Source organism: Talpa occidentalis, unplaced genomic scaffold (assembly GCF_014898055.3).
Source record: "Talpa occidentalis isolate TD23 unplaced genomic scaffold, MPIMG_talOcc4v2.1 talOcc4.4, whole genome shotgun sequence".
NCBI classification, from domain to species: Eukaryota; Metazoa; Chordata; class Mammalia; order Eulipotyphla; family Talpidae; genus Talpa; species Talpa occidentalis.
In genome coordinates, this window is record NW_023604295.1 from 48506627 (window position 1) to 48529437 (window position 22811).

Sequence of the window (22811 nt, forward strand, 5' to 3'; positions counted from 1 at the left end):
AATACAGTGACGATAGAGGAAGTGACGGGATAATGTAGTGAAAAGGACATTGAATCAACTTGGGGCTCGAATCAAATGCTGACTGTGCAGCTTTTTAACCTGGTAATCTTGAGCTCATGTAACTTAACTTTTCAGAGGCTTAGTTTCCTTATCTGTAAGTTGGGCAAAGGATGTTATTTTTCTAAATAAGAGCTAAGTAGTATTTGACCTAAATATTCAGTACATATTAAATATTACTACTTATCAATCTATGACTCAGTCTTCCTTATAAAACTATAACATTATAAGTCAACTCTAGCAATTAACCACAGAGAGGAAAATATTCATCCATCAGCTACTCCCTTTTTCAGAATACGGATGGACTACTAAATAACTACATGCAAAATTTCCCCTAAGTACAGAGTTTTAGAAAAAATAGTTCAAATCAAAATGATGAATTTGTTGACATAGCAGTTATTTTCTTCTTTCATATGAAAATAGCAACACCTAGGCTTAATTATTATTTTAATTCCATTCTAAAAATCATTAATTTACATGCCAAGGCAAGTTGTGATCAAAAATTATTTTGTCCTTGGGCCTCCCTGGTGGTGCAAGGGGTTAAGCACCACACTATGAAGCAATCTGCAGCCTCTGCAGCATGAGTTTGTTCCCCTGCCGGTCAGGGAGCAACCCACATGGTGAAGCAGACCTCTCCTGTCTCACCTGCTGCTCCCCTAAGCAGTGTATTTCAGTCAATCTTCCTGTTCTGTTTCCCACTCTGTCTCTGGTGAATCCTCTCATCCCCCGCATCTCTGCCCTTTACCCCAGCTCTTGTATGCATAAATAAATAAAATCTTAAAAAAAAAAAAAGAGAGAGAAAGTATATCTTGTTTAAAAAAAAAAAATATATTTTGCCCTTAATGCCATTCTGGTGGCACTTCGAGGTCAAGTGTCACAGTGTGATGTTTCTAATATATAATCCCAGACTCTGGGGCCTCTCTATAAATTGGGACTATTTGAGAAATATCCCAAACCAAAAGCTGCTTTTTCCATTTGAAAAGGGCCCAGATGAGTGCTCTTTAATATAGGCCAAACAGAAGCCTCCTAGGAAGAAGTAGATGCACTTTCTATGCTTACTTTCCTCTCATTCTCTCTTTCTTCTTCCTCCTTCCTCTCTCCCCATTGCTCTGGTAACTTACTGAAGCATCCTGCCACTATGAATTGAGAGTAAAAGTGGTAACTGTGTAAAGAGAGCAATAAACATAAATGATACCTGTGGGTAATAGGTTTGAAATTGCTGTGTTCCTTGGTAACTGGATATAATTACAAGTACCCTGAATTCCATGGGGCTAAGGTGCAATTATCACTCTCATTTCCAGAATAAAAGGGAAGGATTACAACAGGTTTGCCACAATTCACTACCAGGAGAAAAGGGATCTTACTGGAGAGATATCAGCAGTTCTGCATATTTTTCTCAGTACTCATTTCACATTGGGAGTCTGTGTATTTATAAGTCTAAAAGCACACAAATCTATGTGATTAAATTCATATCAGTTACAATACATCACCATTATAGCATGGCTGCTGCAGGGTTCCTTACTAAGTTAAAAACTAAACAAAACAAAACAAAAAAAAAGGTAGGAAAGGAATGAGTGATATCACTACAGTATAGCAGTGGGCAGGTTACTATATTTTTTGGAAGTAATTAAAGACAATTGAGTAATACTTCCCAGCCTAATGAGTGATTCTGCCACAACCTCCCAGCAGGGAGGCCCCAGTGTGTCACTGTGCATTTACAGAGTGTTTGCTGGGGTAATGAGTGTTATTGCTGTGGTGTAACAGCAGGGTGCACTGCTCTTTGTGTTTCTCTGAGAGCTCAGTGGTAATTAGAAGGCAAAATGTGATTGTTGTTTTGCTAGACACTAATCATGATCTATTTCTATATTGTTCTATAGTAATTACCAAATGACACGGTGCTCTTTCCCAGGGTATTTACTTTGGACAAACAAGGCAGATTTTTTTTTTAAATTAAATTATTATTTTTTTGCTGTTGTGGCTTACTGACATGGTTTCTAATTTCTGTAGGATATATAATTGTGAAAATGTTATTAACTTGGAATCATTGACTTACATCCCACATTTGTTGCTACTTCTCCTGGCCCTTGGAGATGGGCTTGCCAGTGTAATGGAGGGCATGATGAGGCTTCACAAAGTCAGTGGAGGGAGCATGGCAGAAAAGAGAAAATAGGCTAGCCACATGTGGTCATCCTTTGCACCATAATGGTTATATTTGGATATTCTGCATCTGGATTTTGTCATTTTCACTTTGGAATCCACCTCTATCTTTCCTCTTTACTTTTATTTGGCAAAATGTTATGAGGTAAGTTCAGGAAATGTGCTTTAGGTAAGAGGGATGAGTGGGCGATTCTAGTCTGACTGCAGAGTGATGGGGAAGGATGTATGGCCTGGCTGGAGTCTGACTGCACGAGCTCAAGTCCCAACCACACCACCTATGAGTGAGACATCCAGGGGCAAATGTCTTTATCTTTCTGAGCCTTACTTTCCATACTTGTGAAAAGGGGAAATTAATATTACCTGCTCACAGCTTTATTATAAGTTTTCATGAAAAAAAGTCATGTTTATCAAAATGCATAGACCAAGTTGCCATGAAATGTTAGCTCTAGTATGCAACTTGTTGACTCTTAATAAGAATGAGCAATTATTTTTTCTTTAAATTCCCTCTATTTTACCAAATCTTGGATTCAGTTATAATTTGTAATTATGACTCTGTCAAAAGAAAGCAGAAAACACACACACACACACACACATACACACACTGCACACACATGTAAAATCAGGGCTATTTCCACAAACCTAACCTGAAATAACTTGTTTCTTCAGTTTTTCACATTATACACAAGACAACTAATGAATCTGCATTCTGGCTGTGGCAGAAACTAGGAGGGAAAAGTCATCCACCATTAACCTGGTATTTACAGCACTCCATGTGGGTGGGATTAGACTCAAAAGTGGTCGCCAAGTAAGAGACAGTTACTGTGATGCATGTGAAATGCTCTTCTTGTAAGAGCTGGTGAAGAGTGCTGAGGTTTCTTTCTCTCTTAGGACTTCTCTGGAGAAAGAATTTCAAGTTAGACAACACCCATCTATCCATTGCCACCCACATTCTATTTAGCTTCCCTGTAAATTTCTTCAACTTGAAATTGCTTTATAATATCAAAGATCCTGGGAGCTAAAAGAATTCCTCCTACATAGCACAGAAAGATTTAAATAGTGAACCTCTGGAGAGAGACTCTGTTTCCTGTGATAAACTGCTAGAGTTAGCACTGTAGAAAGTAGGAGAATGAACCATCTATATTGATGGTTCTATGCAATGATAGACCTTAAGTATCTGAGGGATGCTTCACACTTGTGTAGAACTGGGACATTGGAAGAGTGACTTCCAAATGCCCCTACCATTAGGATAAAAATTCCCAAGAAACAGAAGCCAGTGCTGATGGTAAATAGCAGGAGAACTGAATGTCAAGGGTTCTGCCAATGACATAAATGAGGTAGAACAGAAAGTTGGAAATACCAGATATTTTACCCTCAAATCACATACCTGGCTTTCACCAACCCATACAGTATAGTTTCTGGTATACATCTATGCATATATTGTAGTATGCATGTGTTTCGTGCATAGTGTTGAATAAATCAGATGCATTTATAATTCTGGAGAGTGGATGCCTAAAGTGCGAACGATCCGTTTTATTGTCTTTATAAGACCCAGAGTAAAAGAGACCAAGATGATAATTGCAGACAAGGATTCTTACAAGCAGAGTTGTCAAGCTCAGTGGGTGGCACCCTAAAGAATTTTTCCTCTGTGTGGCTTATTTCTTGTCTAAGTAGACTGCATGGCGTATGTGGCCTTGTGAATCTATTCGCTGCTAATGCTGTATCTTCCATCACTTCACTGTGGCATGTCTGTCCATCTTTATGAGCACAATTTTTTATTAATCAGCGAAACGTTTGGGCCTTTGAAATTGAAATGGATTTTAGTCTTCTTTATATATTAATTATTGATAAATGGAGCCTGGGAGACAAGGAAGAAGGCTGGCATGATTAAAGACAGATAGTTTTTAATTTTATGTCTCTTGCAGTGACAGAGAAATTTAGTTTAATAGGAGTAATTTTTCAAAGGAGATGCAATCATGAGGGAGGGTGTATAGAAAAGGGGCAGAACATACTATAAAAGGAAGAACTTGTAGGAGACAGAGGATGCTTTCCTTCCACAGATTACCTAAAACTTTTCTGGATGACATTATCAAGAGTCAGGGGTAGCAATCTCTTGAAAATTGTAGCTGTACTTTGCAGAGATGAAGTGTAATGTTAGAACTGGATTCTGTTATATTATTTTCAAAAGGCCTACATTTCCACTAGATGATTTTTCATCTTTTGCATTATTTCATACTCTCTAAATTATACAAAGTCACAAACAGTCTTAATTATGTCATGTCCCAAACATCATATAAAAAATTCATAAGGTATAGTAGAAAAACTACCAGGAAAATAGGATTGCTGATTTCCATCCTAGCTCCATCATTTATCACCTTGTCTTCAAGCAGCCACTCAATAATCTAGAGTCTCAGTTTCTCCACATGGAAAATAAAGATACGTGTTGTTCCTCCACCAGGTTCCTATGTAGTTTCTAGGGACCCAATGAAGAACTATGATTTAAGGCTCTTCTTAAAAAAAAAAAAAAATCTAAGACTTGCTGATAAAAGAGAAATAAACTTTTATAAAAAACAGATGGGATCAGCATGAATCCATCAGTTACTGCCAATAGATTTCTTTTTTATTCTCCACATAACAAAAAATCCTATTCAACACGACAAATATAGCTAAACCCTATGATGATGTGATGTTGTTCCAAAGTTTGTCCTGGGAACTAAAAGTACAAAAAGGATATAGTCTCTTCTTCTAAATGTTCCTCAGCTCTCATTTCCCATTTGAAGCATCTACATTTTTATGGGCTCCTAAGAAAATGTCTGGAACCTTCCCCCCACCCCAGACACACACAAACACACACACCTTTCGTGTTTGAAACAATGAGCCCTCTGCTATTTTAATTTGAAGATTCAACCAAGAGGGTGAGAACATTACATTAAGATGGTAACCCAGAGAGAAAGGAGAGAAAGAAAAGGAGGAGGATTTCTTTTGTTGAGAAGTGTAAGAACAGCTCTGGGCTGAGGCTCAGTTCACATCTGCATACTTCAGACCTGGCTGCCTGATTGATAGGGAGAGAACAGTCCCTAGACACCTCCCTCCCTGCCTCTTTTAGTGATTATCTCTTAACTGGCCTTCCATATTAATCTTCCTAAAGCCTTTTCATTATGTCCTTACCCAGCTCAAAAGCCTTCGATGGCTCTCATTGGCACCACACTAAATCCATCTTCAGCATTTCTTTCCTCCTTCCGATCTCTTTCCCTCTTCAATTCGTTTTACATTTGGATGTGTCTCATATCTCCTCGATAATGTCGCCAGCTTCCTTAGAGTAGGAAGACTGTCTAACACAATTATTCTTCTTAACAATTAATGTTTCTGGATTGATTGGAACCCTGTAATTTTGCACTTATATGGTCTTATATTTCATTCTAATTTTGTGAGCATAACTTTTTTCTCAGTCAATTATAATATTTTAAATAGTTATGCTGTCTTGAACTTTTTACAAAACTGAAGGCCCTATCACCATTTGATTTTTGTAGAGATCTTTGCTAATTGATCAATAATAAGACATAAGTATAGGAATGTAAGGTGAAGTTCCCCTATTCCTTGCCCTCTGACTGGTCAAGCAAACAAATTAACACCACAGATTAGCAGGAGAAAAATAACAAATTTAATTACATTACATAATTATATACATATGGAGGGCCTCCCCTGGTGGTGCAGCAGTTGAGCTCTGGGTTGCGAGGCTGCCCGCAGCCTCTGCAGCACCGGTTCGATCCCCGGCCGCGGGCGAGTGTCCCACAAAAAAATAAAATAAATAAAATAAAAAAAAATTATGTATGTATGGAGAATTTACAGGGCTATAAACACTATAGCAAATGGGACAGACTGAGAGTTTTTATTTTTGAGCTAATGCATGGGATAGGGGGACTGTGGTTGTGAAGGAAAGAGGAGGAGAAGCTGGCTAATTTGACAAAACTATATGCTCTAGGTATCTGATATGTTTCTCTGAGTAAAATAAAAAGTTAGCCCTAACCCTGGATAATCTTTAAATGGTAACGGCTTGCAGTTTTTTGAAGTCTAAAGACATCACAGTTTTTCCTCCTCTGGGACCCAGAATCTCTATTGCAATTAAGAGAGTTTTACCCTGCACAGGTATCTGTCTATAGCAATACTTGAAACATAAGTTAAGGGCTTTATGATGACAACAAACATTCTAGTTGAGAAAGATAAAACCTACACATATAATGAGAAGCTTATCACACGCAGTTTATCACACAGATAGCTTGAACTTAGGACTAATTACAGATACTATTTAACACTCATGGAAATGGACAAGAGATTAATTGCCCTTTCAGGTCCATTCTGAGTTCTTTCTTTTGTTTGGCTTTGCATAATTTCTTTGGTGTTTCTACCTTCTTGTCCCTAGGCATGCAAGCTGGGATTGGTCTGGTCTTTGTATTGAGTTTTATTACTATTTTCAGAAAAGTCTAATTCTTTATCACTGTTTTGCCAAGGAGGCTTTGCTCTCCTCCAATGAGCTTTGCATAATGTTGGCTGTCAGCCTTAATTATTAGGCCAGAAATGCTTGTGCTGTGCCCAAGTTAACCCTTTTTCTAATATGAGGATTCTGGGTTCTAGCCAACATTATCTAGGTTCTGCTTCCCTTTATTTATTTATTTATTTATTTATTTATTTATTTATTTAGGTTCCCTTAAATTGAGTTGGAGTTAGTTGGAACTTTTTACTTGTGATATTCAGTGATGTGTATTAAAAGTAAGCTCTGAATTACTGATTTGCCAGGTTCCAAGGCCTCTCAGACAAAGCACTCCTCATTGAGCTGAATACTACCCCTGAAGCTGTGTGAAGCTGCTCAGACCCCAAAGATACTCAAATTTGCAACAAGGAATGTAGGGCATTTGGCTCATTGGTAGAGATTCAGTTTTAAGTGTAGATGAAAGAAACGGCAGGTCCAAATGCCACTTTGTAAACTAAAGCAAAGAATAATTTGTGACCTCTGTGCACTAGGACATTAGCCTATATATAATTCAACATTTCTATCAAACAAATGAAAGATTGAATCGAACTCTGTAATTTCAAACACATTTGGTCTTTTTCATTCTTTAATTTTCAAGAATTACACATTTCAAGTATTAACATTAACTTTAAATTGTATAGGCTTCCTCTTTTGGATTTGTGTTTCAATTGTAGGCTTGTCTAAATGTTAGATGGTTGGGGTTTTTTGTTGTTGTTTTGCTTTGTTGTTGTTGCTTTATTTTTTCTTTTCACTGAATAGAGATGTTTGTTCCCAGTTATTATCATCATAATGACCCTGCCAAAAAAATAATAATATTAGAGACAGAGAGGATTTCCAACCAGGCTATTGTGTGACCCCTGATGCCAGAGCTAGATTGTCTAGCCAAAAATCATATTTCAACATAATTGGCTATAGTAACAAAAAGAGAGTGAGAAAGAGAAAGTCAGTAGGTCTGATAGGAAGGTTGCAGGCATTTCTATCTAAATGGGTCTCCAAAAGTACCATTTTGCTCCTAATGACACAGGATTAGGAAGGGAATAAATATAATGAGTTTTTATCAAATGTTCAGATAAATAGCCTGATCACCCACCCCTTCTTTCAGTACCCCTTTTTCTCCCTTGCCTAGTTTTAAGTGTAATGTAGTTTAAGGAATATGAGAGGCAAATTTTGCAGAAGACTGGACTTTCTTTTTTCTTTTGGTCTTTTTTTTTTTTTCACACTTTTCTACTCACATAGTAATTAACCTTTTGAATAATGTCCTTTACAATGCTGGCTATATTTCTTCCTTTTTTCCGATTGCTCACTGTTCTGACATCAGGGCATAAGCCTGAAAGAGGTTTCTGTAAATTGTGCTGATTTATCCGGGGAACATTTGTGGAACTTTCGAGGTGAGACAGACAGATATGAGTGTGACGCATGGGGACAAATGAATATTTGCAAATATCACCTCAAGAGCAAGCAACCATAACTAGCACATGACTTTCCCTTCCTTCTCTCTATGACAACTTCTACCCCCTCTTCTCCGCTACAATTTGTAGTCAGACATTCCATTTGAACTTCTACAGCTTACCCTCACTTCACCACATGTCCTTCCTTCTCTCCCCTCCTCAGCCCCTGTAGGAATACACACCCAGGTTTTCCAACACATGGGGTATCAATGATGTAAAATGCTCACAGACCCTTTGTGAAGCAGAACAGCAGTTTCCAGTCATTTGTTTTAGTATTTGGAGTGAATAAATGTTCCCTGCCTTCATATTATGATTATTTGGTTGTGTTAGACCAAAACCAATCTTTTCCTTCATTTTATATATGCACTTTGAACATATACTTGCACATACACATGCTTTATATGTAAGATATTCTATTGGCTACAATGGAAATTAGGGAAAGAAATGTATTAGATAGGTTCTCTTTCATCACAATTCTTACACCATCTGAATAAAAGTGATGGAGCAGGAGCCACAGAGTGGATAATGTCTGAGAGAGGCAGTAATATGGAAAGAGCAGAAGGCCAAGGTTGAGGCTATAAGGGCCATTCATTTTATCTTATTTTAGTTTTACTTATTTTTATTGAGGTAACATTGGTTTACCTCAATATTTGTGATCTAGAGCCATAGATCTCCTGTTTATGTGTTATCACAACATGTTACCACAAAAACACCTATAGTCCACCACTGTATACATTGTGTTCCCTCTCACTACTCTCTCCCCTTCTGGCAACCTCAATTCTACAGTCAGATTTCTAGGGGTTGTTATTGGTCTGGCTTCATCAGGGGTTAGTCTACTTTAAATGCAAAAGCATGAGTGAGGCAGACATAAAAACTAACTGAAATAGCAGAAAGGGAATTACAATACATGTTGTCAAAATGATGTAAGAAGAAGAGCGTTGCAAGAAGCAGGTGGGTGAACAAGTTTAAGAGAGGCCAAAGAAAATCCCAAGTGAGCAAAGTCTAATAATACATTTAACAATGTATTATTAGTATCTAGTATCTTTGAGAAAAGTGGTTTTTGTAGAATGTGGGAATGCATCTGAGTTAAACAGGTCTGAAGAAGGAATGGGAAGAATCATGCAACAAGTAGACTCTCTTGAGAAATTTGTTGCTAAGGTGGAAATGGAGAAAGTTTGAAATCATATGCTAAAATACTATGCATTTGGAGCAAAGAAAGTTTGTTCAATAAATGGTGCTGGGAAAACTGGGTTGCTACATGCAAAAGAATGAAGCTTGACCACTACCTCACACCATACACAAAAATCAACTCAAAATGGATTAAAGAACTAGACATAAGACCTGAAACCATAAAATACATAGAAGGAAATATAGGTGAAACACTACGTGATTTTCATATCAAAGACATCTTTACAGACACATCACCCAAAGCAGTAATAGTGAAGGCAAAGATAAACAGCTGGGACTACATCAAATTAAAGAGCTTCTGCACAGCAAAAGAGACAATAACAAAAACAAAGAGAAACCCCACCAACTGGGAGAACATTTTTGCACCCAACACTAGTGATAAAGGACTGATCACAAAAATCTGCAAAGAGCTGATGAAACTCAACAACAAAGAAAATACTCCAGTCAAAAAATGGGCAGAAGAGCTAAAAAGAAACTTCTCTGAAGAGGAAATGCAAATGGCCAACAGACATATGAAAAAATGTTCAACATCACTTGTCATCAGGGAAATGCAAATCAAAACTACCATGAGATACCATCTTACACCAGTGAGAATGGCACATATTAAAAAAACTAGCAACAACAAATGTTGGCGAGGTTGCGGAGAAAAAGGAACTCTCCTGCACTGTTGGTGGGAATGCAAACTGGTCCAACCACTATGGAGAGCTGTGTGGAGATTTCTGGACCTACTAAACATAGAGCTTCCATATGATCCTGCAATTCCACTCCTAGGTATTTACCCAAAGGACACAGAAATATCAATTCCAAAGAACACCTGCACCCCTATTTTATAGCAGCACTATTTACAATAGCTAAGGTTTGGAAACAGCCCAAATGCCCAAAAATAGATGACTGGATCAAGAAGATGTGGTACATATATACCATGGAATATTACTCACCATTCAAAAAAGATAAACACATGCCATTTGCAGCAACATGGATGGCGCTGGAAGGGATCATGCTCAGCGAAATAAGCCAAAAAGAAAAAGAAAAATACCGGATGGTCTCACTCATAGCAGGAATCTAGAAAACTTAAATAAGGGATCAGGAAAAAGAATAACTATAAGAAAGTGAAAATCAAAATCAACAAAAAACTATGAACCAGAGACACTTTTTGGGGGGTGGGGGCCGGGAGGGGAGGGAATGGGGTCAGACTGGGGCATGTGCAGTTGTATGGGGGAATATAAAAATAAAATTTATTATTTAATAAAAAAAAAATAAAATAAAATAAAATAAAATACTATGCATATTTTGCTATATGGTATGGTGATGTGGTTCAGTATCAGTAGGGTTTGAGACAGGAGTATACTATGTGTGTGAACATGAAAGGGAGGAGGGAGGGCAGAAGAAAGGGAGAGGGATGGGAAAGAGAGAGAGAGAGAACTATGATAGAGGGAGAACAATGGATGATAGAGTGTTTTATGGTACCAAATCCTGGACAAAGGGAAAGGATAGATGAACTGGCAAGTGGGAGATGTTTCCACAATTTGGAATTAGCTTTAGAATGAAATGGAGACTTTTTTCCTTTGGAGAAATTAAAGGACTCAAAAGACTTTTGGTGAAGTGGCAGAGCAGCCAAGCCAGAGCAAGACTCTCCAGAATGCCTTAGCTGACAGGTTAGAATCATTTCTTGAGCCCCCACAGGTTGAGGAATGCATAAGTGTTTGAAATGCCTGTGTTGTGAATTGAAATAGGTGATCAACAGGATTCAATCCAAGGTTAATGAATGGCACTGAAGAACAAGTTGAAGTTCTTGGGTAAGCCTTTTCAAACAGAGGTCAGGGAACAGGGTCAGCAGATGCCAGGGAGGAAGAGAGGGAGGTGAGGAGGTGAGGAAAGAGAAAAAACTACAACATCAAGATTTGGAGGCACTATATCAAGACATTCTTCACAATGACAAGACCTGCCATGTGTGATTGTGTATCTCTTAATTCTAAAGGAGGTGAAAGTCACTAGGGTTGAAAAGGTCAAGTAGATGTGAGATCAAAATTTCAGAGGATCCATCATATGAATACTGACAGGTTTTGTGCACCTATTGTTTCATAGTTTTGGAAAAATAGAATTAGAAGAGAAAGAAAGGAAGGGAGAAATTGATTTATACAAACCTAACCAAAAGCAAAGCTAGCATTTAAGTGTTATAGTAATCAAAATACAATAAAATACTTTCCTCTCTTTTCTATTGTTTCCTTCTCTTCAAGCAATTGTCTTTATTCTTTATTCTTTTTGATTCTAGGGTCAGTTTTTTTAATTGAAGAACTTATTTGAAAGTACTTGGTGTTAAGGGTCAGGATAATGATTTTGTTATTTACATGGCACTGTGTCATGCATAGTGAAAATCTTGGTAGTTATGCGGTGAATTTTGGAATTTGGAGATTAAAAATAATATATTTTTAATTATCTGAAATTATTTTTGCATTTAAAGTAAGTGTCTGGAATTAAATGAGTTATTATTTTTATGGTTAATCTAATATAAACAGGAACAAACAGAACAACTTTATGTCTTAATCTTCAACAACTACAGTGACCCTAGATTCTTAAGAATGTGATATTCCAGCTTTGGAGTATTTTAGTAGATGTGCCTATTGATAAATTTGCCATCAACATAATGAGTGGAATGCAAATACTCAAGCATGGACACAATCTCCAAAAGTTACAGAAATTAGAAATGACAGATACTTACTAAATACGAAAGGCACGTACCCAAAGTAAAAGTCTATTAATCAGGATTGCCTTTCCTTCCCCACTTGTATTAATCCACTCATCTTATACCAACGCTGACAAAACACTGTTGAACACTGAAAACCAAAGGTGGATGTGATGTAGCTTCTGTTTATAAGGAACTCAACAACCAATAGGGCTGTAAGTGAGATTGATTTTCCCTACATTTAATAAGTGTTATGTACACATCAGGCAATGCCCTAGTAGTCTGATGTGTTAGTGACTAGCTTCTTTATAAATTATTATAAAGGTTAAAAGTGAGGTGTCAAAGACTAAAAAAAGAACAAGAACAACTGCCTAAATTAAACTTGGCAAATCAGAAAACTCGGCTTTTGTTTGCAAAATGGATTTAAATGAAAATACAGAGACAAGAAAAAGCAAGATATATTTTAGGACCTGCAGGTAGTTCTGTGAATTTTGAAAAAAAGGGGAAGCTATGACAGAACATGACAGGAGATGAGGCTGAAGCAGTGAGAATGGCAGAGAGCAGGGGAGTGCCCATGTGTTCGAACTGGCTAAAGCACAGTATCTTTAGAAGAGTAAGAATTCCATTCAAAAATGAGTCAAAAGGATACAGAAAGTTGGAAAGGAAATGGAAATCATTGAGAAGTGCTTGAGAAAAGAAGGAACGGAAGGGAAAGAGTGGTTATGTAAGTGTGTAAATTCATCTGTTGTAAAATAGAGGACTAGGTCACACACATGGGAGAGATGGTGAATTTAAGGGTCATAAACCATGACAGAGGTAGGATTGAAATCCACAGAGTTGAAGCTTTCTTCATGACAGGGAGCCATTGGTGTTATGAGAAAGGGTACAATGGCCCTGAAGTGGTGTACCCAGGGAACTAGTTACATCTTTCCATGTGTCCCTCGAGCTCCTCATGAGAGAGCACAGAGTATCAGGCAGAAGCCTGACTGGTGCCTAAGGAAGTTGAAAGATCAAATGCAATTCCAACTCTCTGCCTAAATAACTCCCTAGGGCAAGCCCAAATAATCTCCAAGGACTGGTACTTGGTGCTACTTTAAGTAACCTAAACATTGATTTGTATGGATTAATTAGGGAATTAAGAGCAATTAAGGTGCTCATTCTAAAACAATTAGTCATTTATGATGAGTAGTATGCTGGATTCTGTGATCCACCAAAATAGTGCATTCCCAGCACTAAAATGAAAAATATTCAGGATAGTAGTAGCCACTAAAATTTTCCCCTATAAAATTATTATCTGAGTAAAAGGACTTATCTACATTTCTAAGAGATTTAACAGTCTTGAAAATCAATCTTTCTTAAGATGAAATACTATTTATTTACTTGACTTAATAGAAATACACTTTTGATATTATATGCTTTTTATTTATTTTTTTAAAGATTGATTTATTTATGCATCTGAGAGCTGGAGTATAGGCCAGAGATGCAGGGGGTGAGAGGATTCACCAGAGACAGAGTGGGGAACAGAATAGGCAGACTGACTGAAATACACTGCTGAGGGGAGCAGCGGGCAAGTCAGGAGAGGTCTGCTACACCACATGGGTTGCTCCCTGCCTGGCCCGGGATCGAACTCATGCTGCAGAGGCTGCGATTGCTTCACAATGTGGATCTTAACCCCTTGTGCCTCCAGGGAGCCCCTATTATGTGCTTTTTAAATAATAGAAAAGGGCAGGATGATCCTTTTCCTCCCCTAGATAAATATGTGCGTAGATTAAAAATATATGCACTTTTATATTTATGTATTCTTTATTTATAAAAAAATATATATTCTAAGGCTGAGATTATCCAATTATATTATCCATACCCTGAATTAGGCTTCTGTTGATGATCTAACCACTTCTCAGTAGGTGAAACCCTTGCTAACCAACAGAAAAACTGCATAATATTGTCAGTAATACAATGGGTTTTCAGTACTTTTAATTGAAAAAAAAAAAGTGTTGTTGGTTAATAGTGTCCTAGAAAGATAATTATGGTAATAGATCTGGTGTAATGTACCTCCCAGTCACTAGCCAGGAATAATGGTATCTATCATTGTATGAGGACTATTTAATGAAACTACAGAAATTTCTGTAATTAGTGCTCAGAAAGGGGGCAAGGTAACTGAAAACTTGCCTTAAGTATTTACTTTAGAGAAGAAATCAAATGGCTTACTTTGACCTAAAAGAAGAATGTGTTAAATTTATTAGCAGATTAAAACCATTATGCTGAATACTTTGGAAAATATTTTTGAATATAAGCATCATCAAAAATACACAGCACCAAAAATAAACTAATTTCTACATATATGTTCAATGATTAAAAGAGCAGAGTCTGATGTCCTAGGTACAATCTTAGCCTTAACACACTCATACAAGGCATTTTGCTATGTTCTAAGCCCTATGCTATGGGCTTTAATTATAAGCTAAAGATACATGTCTTTCCTGGGATTGAAAAAAATTTCTTTGGGGATTTAGTCCCTAGTGTAAAACTCACACAATTCTAGGTCAGATAAACAGACCCTTTGTGTGGAGAGGTGTTAGCTATTTATTTCGCTTTCTACATGAAATATGAAATGGTGTGAAAGGTGGCATCTGTGTGTGTCCTCAGCACCTAGAATTTAGGTCAATTTAAAGAAATAAGGAAAAAATAGCCTGAGTGGTTACTCTGCCTGAATATCTGAGTCACCTCTTACTTCTTTTCCCAATAGGAGAGGGAATTAAGGGCAAGATATTTCTCTAAAGAATAAATATCTCAAGATAAATATCTCAAGAGCAAATAGAAAATAACATAGATATTTAACATTTGCATAAGTTTTTGCTAGGTGACCTCAGTCTCCTTGTGTAAGATTAGAGAAAGTCAGTACCACTGTCAAATTGCATATTCCACAAGTGGTTTTAGCTACAACTCTCTGTAGGCAGTCCTGGCATCATTCGGTGTGGTTAGAGATTAAAAACTCAGTTTTGTTCTTTTTGCTCCCTCCCTCCACTCTAGGGAAATCAGGTGTCCCGGGTGCAGTTTGCTGGGTGGGCACTAGTCTAGTCTGTTTCAATGGCAGAAGACTTGATGAACTTGGTTCAAATGAGACAAGAACTGCTGGACCGACCAATCCAAGCTGTAGGCAGCTGATTTTTTACTGTCACCTGCATTTCATAATATTTTTAGTGAATGCTCAGTACACCAGTGTTTTCAAGATTTATGAACATATGAAGTTGGGCCGCCCTGGTGGCAACAGGGGTTAAATATCATTACTATGAAGCTATCTGCAGCCACTGCAGTGTGAGTTTGATCCCCAGCTAGGGAGCTGACCCACATGGCACAGCAGACCTCTCCTGTCTCACCCCCTGTTCAGCAGTGTATTTTAGTAGATGCACTTGTTCTGCTCCTCACACTGTCCCTGATGAATCTTCTCACCCCCCACACCTCTAACCTGTAACCCAGCTCTCGTATGCATAAATAAATAAAATAAATCTAAAAAAATATTAAGTTGTTTGCTTTTCATATTTCTCAGACTAAAGGTAACATTAAAGTAAACCACTAACATTACAAACTCCATGTCTTGATAATCTTTTGTGTCCTATGAGATAATCAATCAGGAGGAAAAATTATTTTTAACTATCAACAAAACAGAATGTTTGACGATTCTGAATTCTGATTAGACATTCTAAGAACCATAATGAGCTCAGTTCATTTGAACACAGGAAATTATTTAAGAGTCTGTTTAGGACTCTATTCCTTGAATCCAATAAAAAAAAAAAATACTTAGTTTCTGTATTTATCCTTGTGAAGTGTACCTTCCTCTTAGAAATAGTACAAATCTTCCATTTTCAACTTCATTGGGGATTGTACTAATGTATAGGATGTTGTTATCTGCATTACATAAAATATACTCCTCATTTCTGTGCATTTTCCTCTTATAGTGAAAAGGCAATTACAAACAACTAAAGTAATACACTCCCCTCCCCCATACCATTTGCTGGCTTCCTTCTACCTAGATGGTATGGACCTGCTTTTAGCCCTCTAAGAATGTATTAAAAATTGTCTTCACAATTATCTTTTTTTTTGTTTTAATATTTTTCTCTTTTTCCCCCTTTAGGTAAGTCCTGCTGCTTTCTAAATCTTATCAGAATGTCCTTTAGAAAAATGGTAAGTCTCTCCTATAGCATGACTGTATTTTCCAACTTACAAAAAGATCATCTTTCTTTTGTGTAAGCTGAGTTGGTATCAGCCCATTTCTTGACTTTTATGTGTTAATTCTAAAATACACTTGGTTATGAGTGTGATGGTAATTTTCTGCTTGATACATTGATGGATCTTGGGTTTTCAGAATGTCATTTTTAAGACTTCTGTTAGATTGAGAATCTGGTAGTGTGTCATGTATTAGAAGATGATGTTCAAGTGCTGTAGGCATTGAAATTTGTTTGTTCACTGACTATAGGTGTTAGATGATTGGTTTGGAGAGTTAAAGGAGCTTGCGTTTTTGAGCATCAGATTTTAGAATCCAGCAGGTAAATATTGTTCTAGTGATATTAGATGATAAAACCTTGTCTTAAACCATACCATGCCAAAGTTCTCAAAGGAAATGTGAAAAGTCACAGTGAAAATAAGTAAAAGTTCATAAAACCTGGCTGTTTTGTTTAGTGCTTCCGAAGAGAGGATATTGGCACTGCAGTCTTCATCTGCTGGAATTAGCTTCATGGTTCATTAAAAGAAGCACAAATTTAGCTTTGGATATTGCAGTCCTTCATATTCAGAAATGACGCAATTGCAAGGAATTTTGATTTCTCTTCCTTAAGATGAGAGTGTGTATAACAAGCTGAAATTATGACTTCTTAGTGTTGTCAGCTTTTTTATTTTGTGTCCTTGGATTCACTGCTGTGTTGTGCATAATTATACATATACTAGAATCATATTCTATGCTCTTCCAGAAGACCATTTCAAAACCTTTTCTTGTGATGTTTGAGCTTTGTTTGATAGCATCAAAACAAGATAACAAGTATTTGATAGAACTTTAGTTGAGACCTTGAGAAATAGAGTAAGAGAGTTTTCAGTTCTCAATTGTTTTACACAAATTATTTTTCAAAATGTAAAAATAAAAAAGAGAATCTTAACTTTTAGATACCATGACATTTATATTACATGTTATACTAGCAAGTCCTATATATTTTATAATTACTGCTTCCAAAACTCAATTAAAGAATAATTGCCAGATGATGCATAGATTCCTGTGCACGGAACTGTTTAAAAGTAATTTCAAATAAGAAACTCAAGAAGCAACGTGAAATACATTCTCTGTTGTTTAGACTTCTTGGATTCTTAGACAATTGTCTTGCTTACATCAACCATATGAGCATGTCTTTCCCATATGTCTTTCTTTTAGTATCATTTAGACCTTTTTTTTTTAATTGTAAACAACAGAAAATTGACTGCAACTGGTTCAAATAGAAAGGTAATTTGTAAAGTCATGTAATTAAAATCATAGCATTAGAGCACTGTCTGGGCATAGCTTTAAGCAAATGTTTGAAGAGCCTTGTCAGGACCTGGTTACTTGTCTCAGATGTGTTCCTTCTGGGCTGGGCTCTAAGTTTCTATAAATTTAGTTTCAAATCCTATTGGGAAGGCAAAGAGAGTCACAATGATGGTAATCCAGCCAGGCCCACTATATCCTTTTGCTCTGATTTTGTCATGAACTCCTCTTGAAGGTCAGGTCTAGTTTATTTACTTCATTCTTGATATCAGAGGGCTAGGAGGAGGCTACCCAAACTCAGGGACAAAATGAAAATGGGTAAATCTCCAAACTGCTGATATTTGAACCATGGTGAATGGATGCTGATAAGCTAAGAAACAAATTTATAAATATCTATCTCATTTTCTTTGTTGCTGCTTTGTCCCTTTGGAAAAGATTCTCTTTCCCTTCTTTGGGATGCTGGGATGAAGTTGACCAGGTCTGTCCTATTGAAACTGGCCACCAACATGGTCAGGAAGGAGAGGGTGTGAGGTAGAAATATGGGAACATGGTGCTGCTAGTATTTCTGCTATTTGATTTAGAGTACTTGGGCCAACAAACCTGTAATTAAAAGTGCTAGCTAGATAGAAGAATCATATTTTAATCATTTTTACTTCTCTCTTCTGCCATTATTTATGTTTTATATGATAAGTAATTATAATGAAACAATAATAGCATTGAGATCTTGTGGTACTTTATTTTTTTTTTCATTGTATTTTAAAACATTGTTTTTATTCTGGTAACATTGTCTGAAAATACTGCATATGATTTATGGGTATAACTTTCACTCCTTCAGTATATTATCATACCTTCCCTACCACCAAAGCACCCATAATCTTCTACCATAGAATCCTTTGAATGTAGAAAAATTATACCAGGAATAATAATGTAAATGTTAGGTTAATAAGTTTAAAACTGATTTACTGCATTAATATTTTATCTATTTAAGGTGTTACACTATGTATTTTTGAAGAGAAAATTACAAAAATACATGTTTTATAAATTCTCGTTAGATATAGGTTTATTAAAATATATGAACAAGAAAGATTCTGCTTAAAACTATTCATCTTTTCATTCCCCAAAGGATCCTAAAGCAGAATATCTAGAGAGTAATGTAAGATGCTTTGCATTCTTAGTTGGTGAATAGAGAAAAAGAATGAATGAACCATGAATTACTTTTTGAAAGATATTTTCAAACATAAATCCATATAAGAGAAAACTTAAAAAATAATAAACAACATTTATGTGTATGTGTAATCTAATCATAAAAAATATACCATTCAAATTTTGAGATTCAGCTACAACTCTTTTTGAAATATGAGAATAAAGTAACAGAATATCTTTGAAATAACTGAAAAAAATTAAATGAATAAGAAAAATCAGACATCTAAAACCTAATAGATGCATATTTTCTGCTTTTGGAAAGTACACATTGGCCACAAGCAACCCTCTTCTGATTCCAGGGGATCATTTATCTTTTGACCACCTCAAATTAGTTTCTATAGCCATTTGTAAGAGTTGAGAGAAATGCAACAGTACTTAAAATATGCTTTAGAAAGTAACAAAATTTCCTCAGAGACACACTTGAATTCTATATTAATCTCACCTAACAGTCCTTTGAAGCCAGTTGTACATGATCATATAGTAAAATTGGATGTTTAAAAACCACAGATTAGTTCCCAATTATAGCTTCAACATACAAAAATCTTGGATATTGTTTTCCACTCTTTTATGAAAAAAGCTGGAGAAACTGAAAATCAAATACTTTTCTAGCCTGTCAGAAAACAGGGACTTCAAGGCAATTCTCCCACCTAAAATCTGAAGAAATAGATAAAAATAGAATAGAATAGAATAGAAAAATCTGAATCCAGAGATTCATTGTTCAAGATCTGTTTACCTGGACCAGAAGCCACAGGAACCATAACTAGTGGAAAGACTTGAATGGTAATTTTGAGTGAGTATAGACTACCATAGAGTTAGAAATTCCTGAGGGATATAGATGTTGTTTTTGCTATTGTTGTTGTTGCTGGGTTTTTTTGTCAGGGAGGGCATTCACTGGAGATTTACCTCAGGAAGCATATCAGATTCTCAAAGCATGCAACACAGAAAAAGCCATTTGTAGAATGAATGGCTTGGAAGTAAACAAAGAACTTTCCCATAAAAGTGGCTTCCTCTCAGAGAAGAAAGACTTGACCAAAGTCTTGTCCCAGAGAAGTCACAGAGATCATTCCTCTTACTCCAGCCCTCTCCAGCCTTTCTATCAGATTGAAGGGAGTGAAAACTACATAGGCCTATGCAACAAAAGACATAAGCCTACTAAAATACTAAAATTAAATTGGAATATTATATAGTATTCCCCCAGTCCTACATCTTACATCACACTGACAGGTGTCTAGTATATTCTTAGGGATTTTACTAATTACACCAAAAGAGCTACAAGTCATAAATTCTCTCAGTTTGAGTAGTGCTTGTTTTAGTAATCTCTAAATCAAAAAAATGGGACAAAAACATGGTCACTGAAGAAATGTGAAGCCTTTCACATCTATAGCTATACATATATACATTAATCAAAGTTCATGTCCTAGTCAGATTAACATAAATTCTCACATTAGTAATCTGTTTAATTTGATTTCTGTTATATCTGACTTTCAACAAGCAATTACAAGATGCACAAATATCAAGGAAAAAAAAAAGAAGTGCAGCCTGAAGAGGGAAAGCAAACATCAGAACCGGAATTTTATATGACACATGAGTTGGAATAATTGCACAGTGAGTTTTAAAAATCTGTAATTAATATGAAAAAATTAGACAAAATTCAAGAACAGATGGGTATTGTAATTAAAGTGATTGAAATTCTAAGAAAGATTCAAATGGAAGTACCAGAAATCAAGAAGAGTGGAAGAGAAGTGAAGAATGCTTTTAATGGACACATTAGTAGACTTGGCATGCCTAAAGAAATAAACAGTGAACTTAAACATAGACCAAATCTCAGGAACAATCAAAGCAGAAATAAAAGAGGACCTATACCAATCCCATAGGTATTAAGAATATAGATAATAAAGTAATACTCTAAACAAATCTTTATCCACAAATTTGATAATTTAGAGGAAATGGGCCCATTCTTTGAAAGACATAAACTACCAAAACTCACGCAAGAAATCAATAACCTGAGTAAAACCCTTTATTTATTCCACCAATTGAATTAATAACTGATAACCTTCCAGAAATGAAATCACCAGAACCTGATGGTTTCACTGGAGAATCTTACCAAACATTATGAAAAGAAATTATACAATTTCTCCACAATCTCTTCCAAAAAATAGACTAGAAAACACTCCGTAGCTCATTCTAAGAGTCTATCACTACTCTAATACTAAAATCATATAAAGACATTACAAGAATGAAAAATTAGAAACCAATATATGTCATAAACACAAATTCCAAAATAAAATGTTAACAAATCAAATCCAGCAGTGTATAAATGAAATTATGTACCCTGACTATATTAGTTTCTTAGAACTGTCATAATAAATTACTGCACTCTTAGTGACTCAAAATAACAAAATGCTATTCTAAGTTTGCTTCTAAATTCATTATTCTAAATTCTGGAGATTTGGAGGCAAAAATGTATACTGTTGGCAGGGCTATATTTCCTCTAGACTCTAGGAGGGGAAACCTTCCTTGCCTCTTCTTAGGTTCTTGACAATTCTGAATTGTGTCTACTTCACTCTAATGGTTGGCTCTCTTGTCACATGGCCTTCTTCTCTCTGTGTGTCTCTAAATCCTCCTCTCTTTATAAGGACACAAGTCACTGGACTTAGCAGCTACTCAGTCCAGTGTTACCTCAAATTAATTGGTTACATCTACAAAGATTTCTGAGCTTCCATGAAGATGTGGGTTTTATTTTTTATACATTTTATAAAGATATTTTATTTTTATCATTTTTTAAAAATATTATTTTATATAGTATATTACATCTATATATTATATATAATTTTATATTATATAATATTTACATATTACATATATAATTAACATATTTTACATCATTGTTCATTTTTGTACAATGTTTGCTTACTCCTCTCAGGTATAGTCCCTTTTAAATTCCCACAACCAAATTCACCTGTGAACCATCCCCAAAGTCCCTTGTGCTCTTTCATCCCCTGTTTTGATCCCTCTGTGACCCTCTCCCCTACAGAATGTCTCTCATTTATAGTTGCCTGTTAATTTTATTCTTTATTATTTTTTTCCTGATCCCTTATTTGATTCCCCTATATTCCTCCTATAAGCAAAACCATCGGATATTTTTCTTTTTCCTTATGGCTTATTACACTGAGCATAATCCTTTCCAGCTCCACCCATGATGCTGTGAATGACATGAGTTTATCTTTTTTGATTGCAGAATAGTATTCCATTGTGTATATATACCACATCGTCTTGATCCAGTCACCTAGTTTTAGGCATTTGTGTTGTTTCCATATTGTACCTATTGTAAATAGTGCTGCAATAAACATAGGGGTGTAGATATCCTTTTGAATTAATGTTTTGTGTCCTTTAGGTAGATTCCTAGGAGTGGAATTGCTGGGTCATATGGTAACTCCATTTTTAGTAGTTTGAGGAACCTCCACACACCTTTCCATAGTGGTTGGACTAGTTTGCATTCCTACTAGCAGTGTAGAAAGAAATTTTTTCTTCAAGGATGTGAATTTCAGAGGACATTATTCAAACTAGTACAATGACTAAGCAGGATTTATTAAAAGTATGCTGGGTGATTTCACATTAGAAAATCTGTCAATATTATCCACCACATTAATAGACCAAAGAGGAAAATCCATGAGTGTATCATTTGGTACTAAAGAAGCATATAATAAAATCTAAAACTCTTCCATAATAAAAACTCACAGCAAATTAGGAATAAACGGGAACTTTCACAATTGGATAAAGAACATTATACAATACTTGCATGCAAGATATCATGCAAGTAACATGATATCTTATTGATGAGACACTAAACTGTTTGCCTCACAACAGATAAAAGATTAAATGCAAAACTATAAAAACTTATTGTAGAAAATACAGGGGGAAACCATGGAAATATATGTGTGTTGCATTGGGTTTGGTTATGGGATTTTAAATACAGCAACACTAGTAAATCCCTTAAAGAAAATTTTGGTGAGTGGACTTTACTAAATTTAAAACTTATACTCTGCAGAA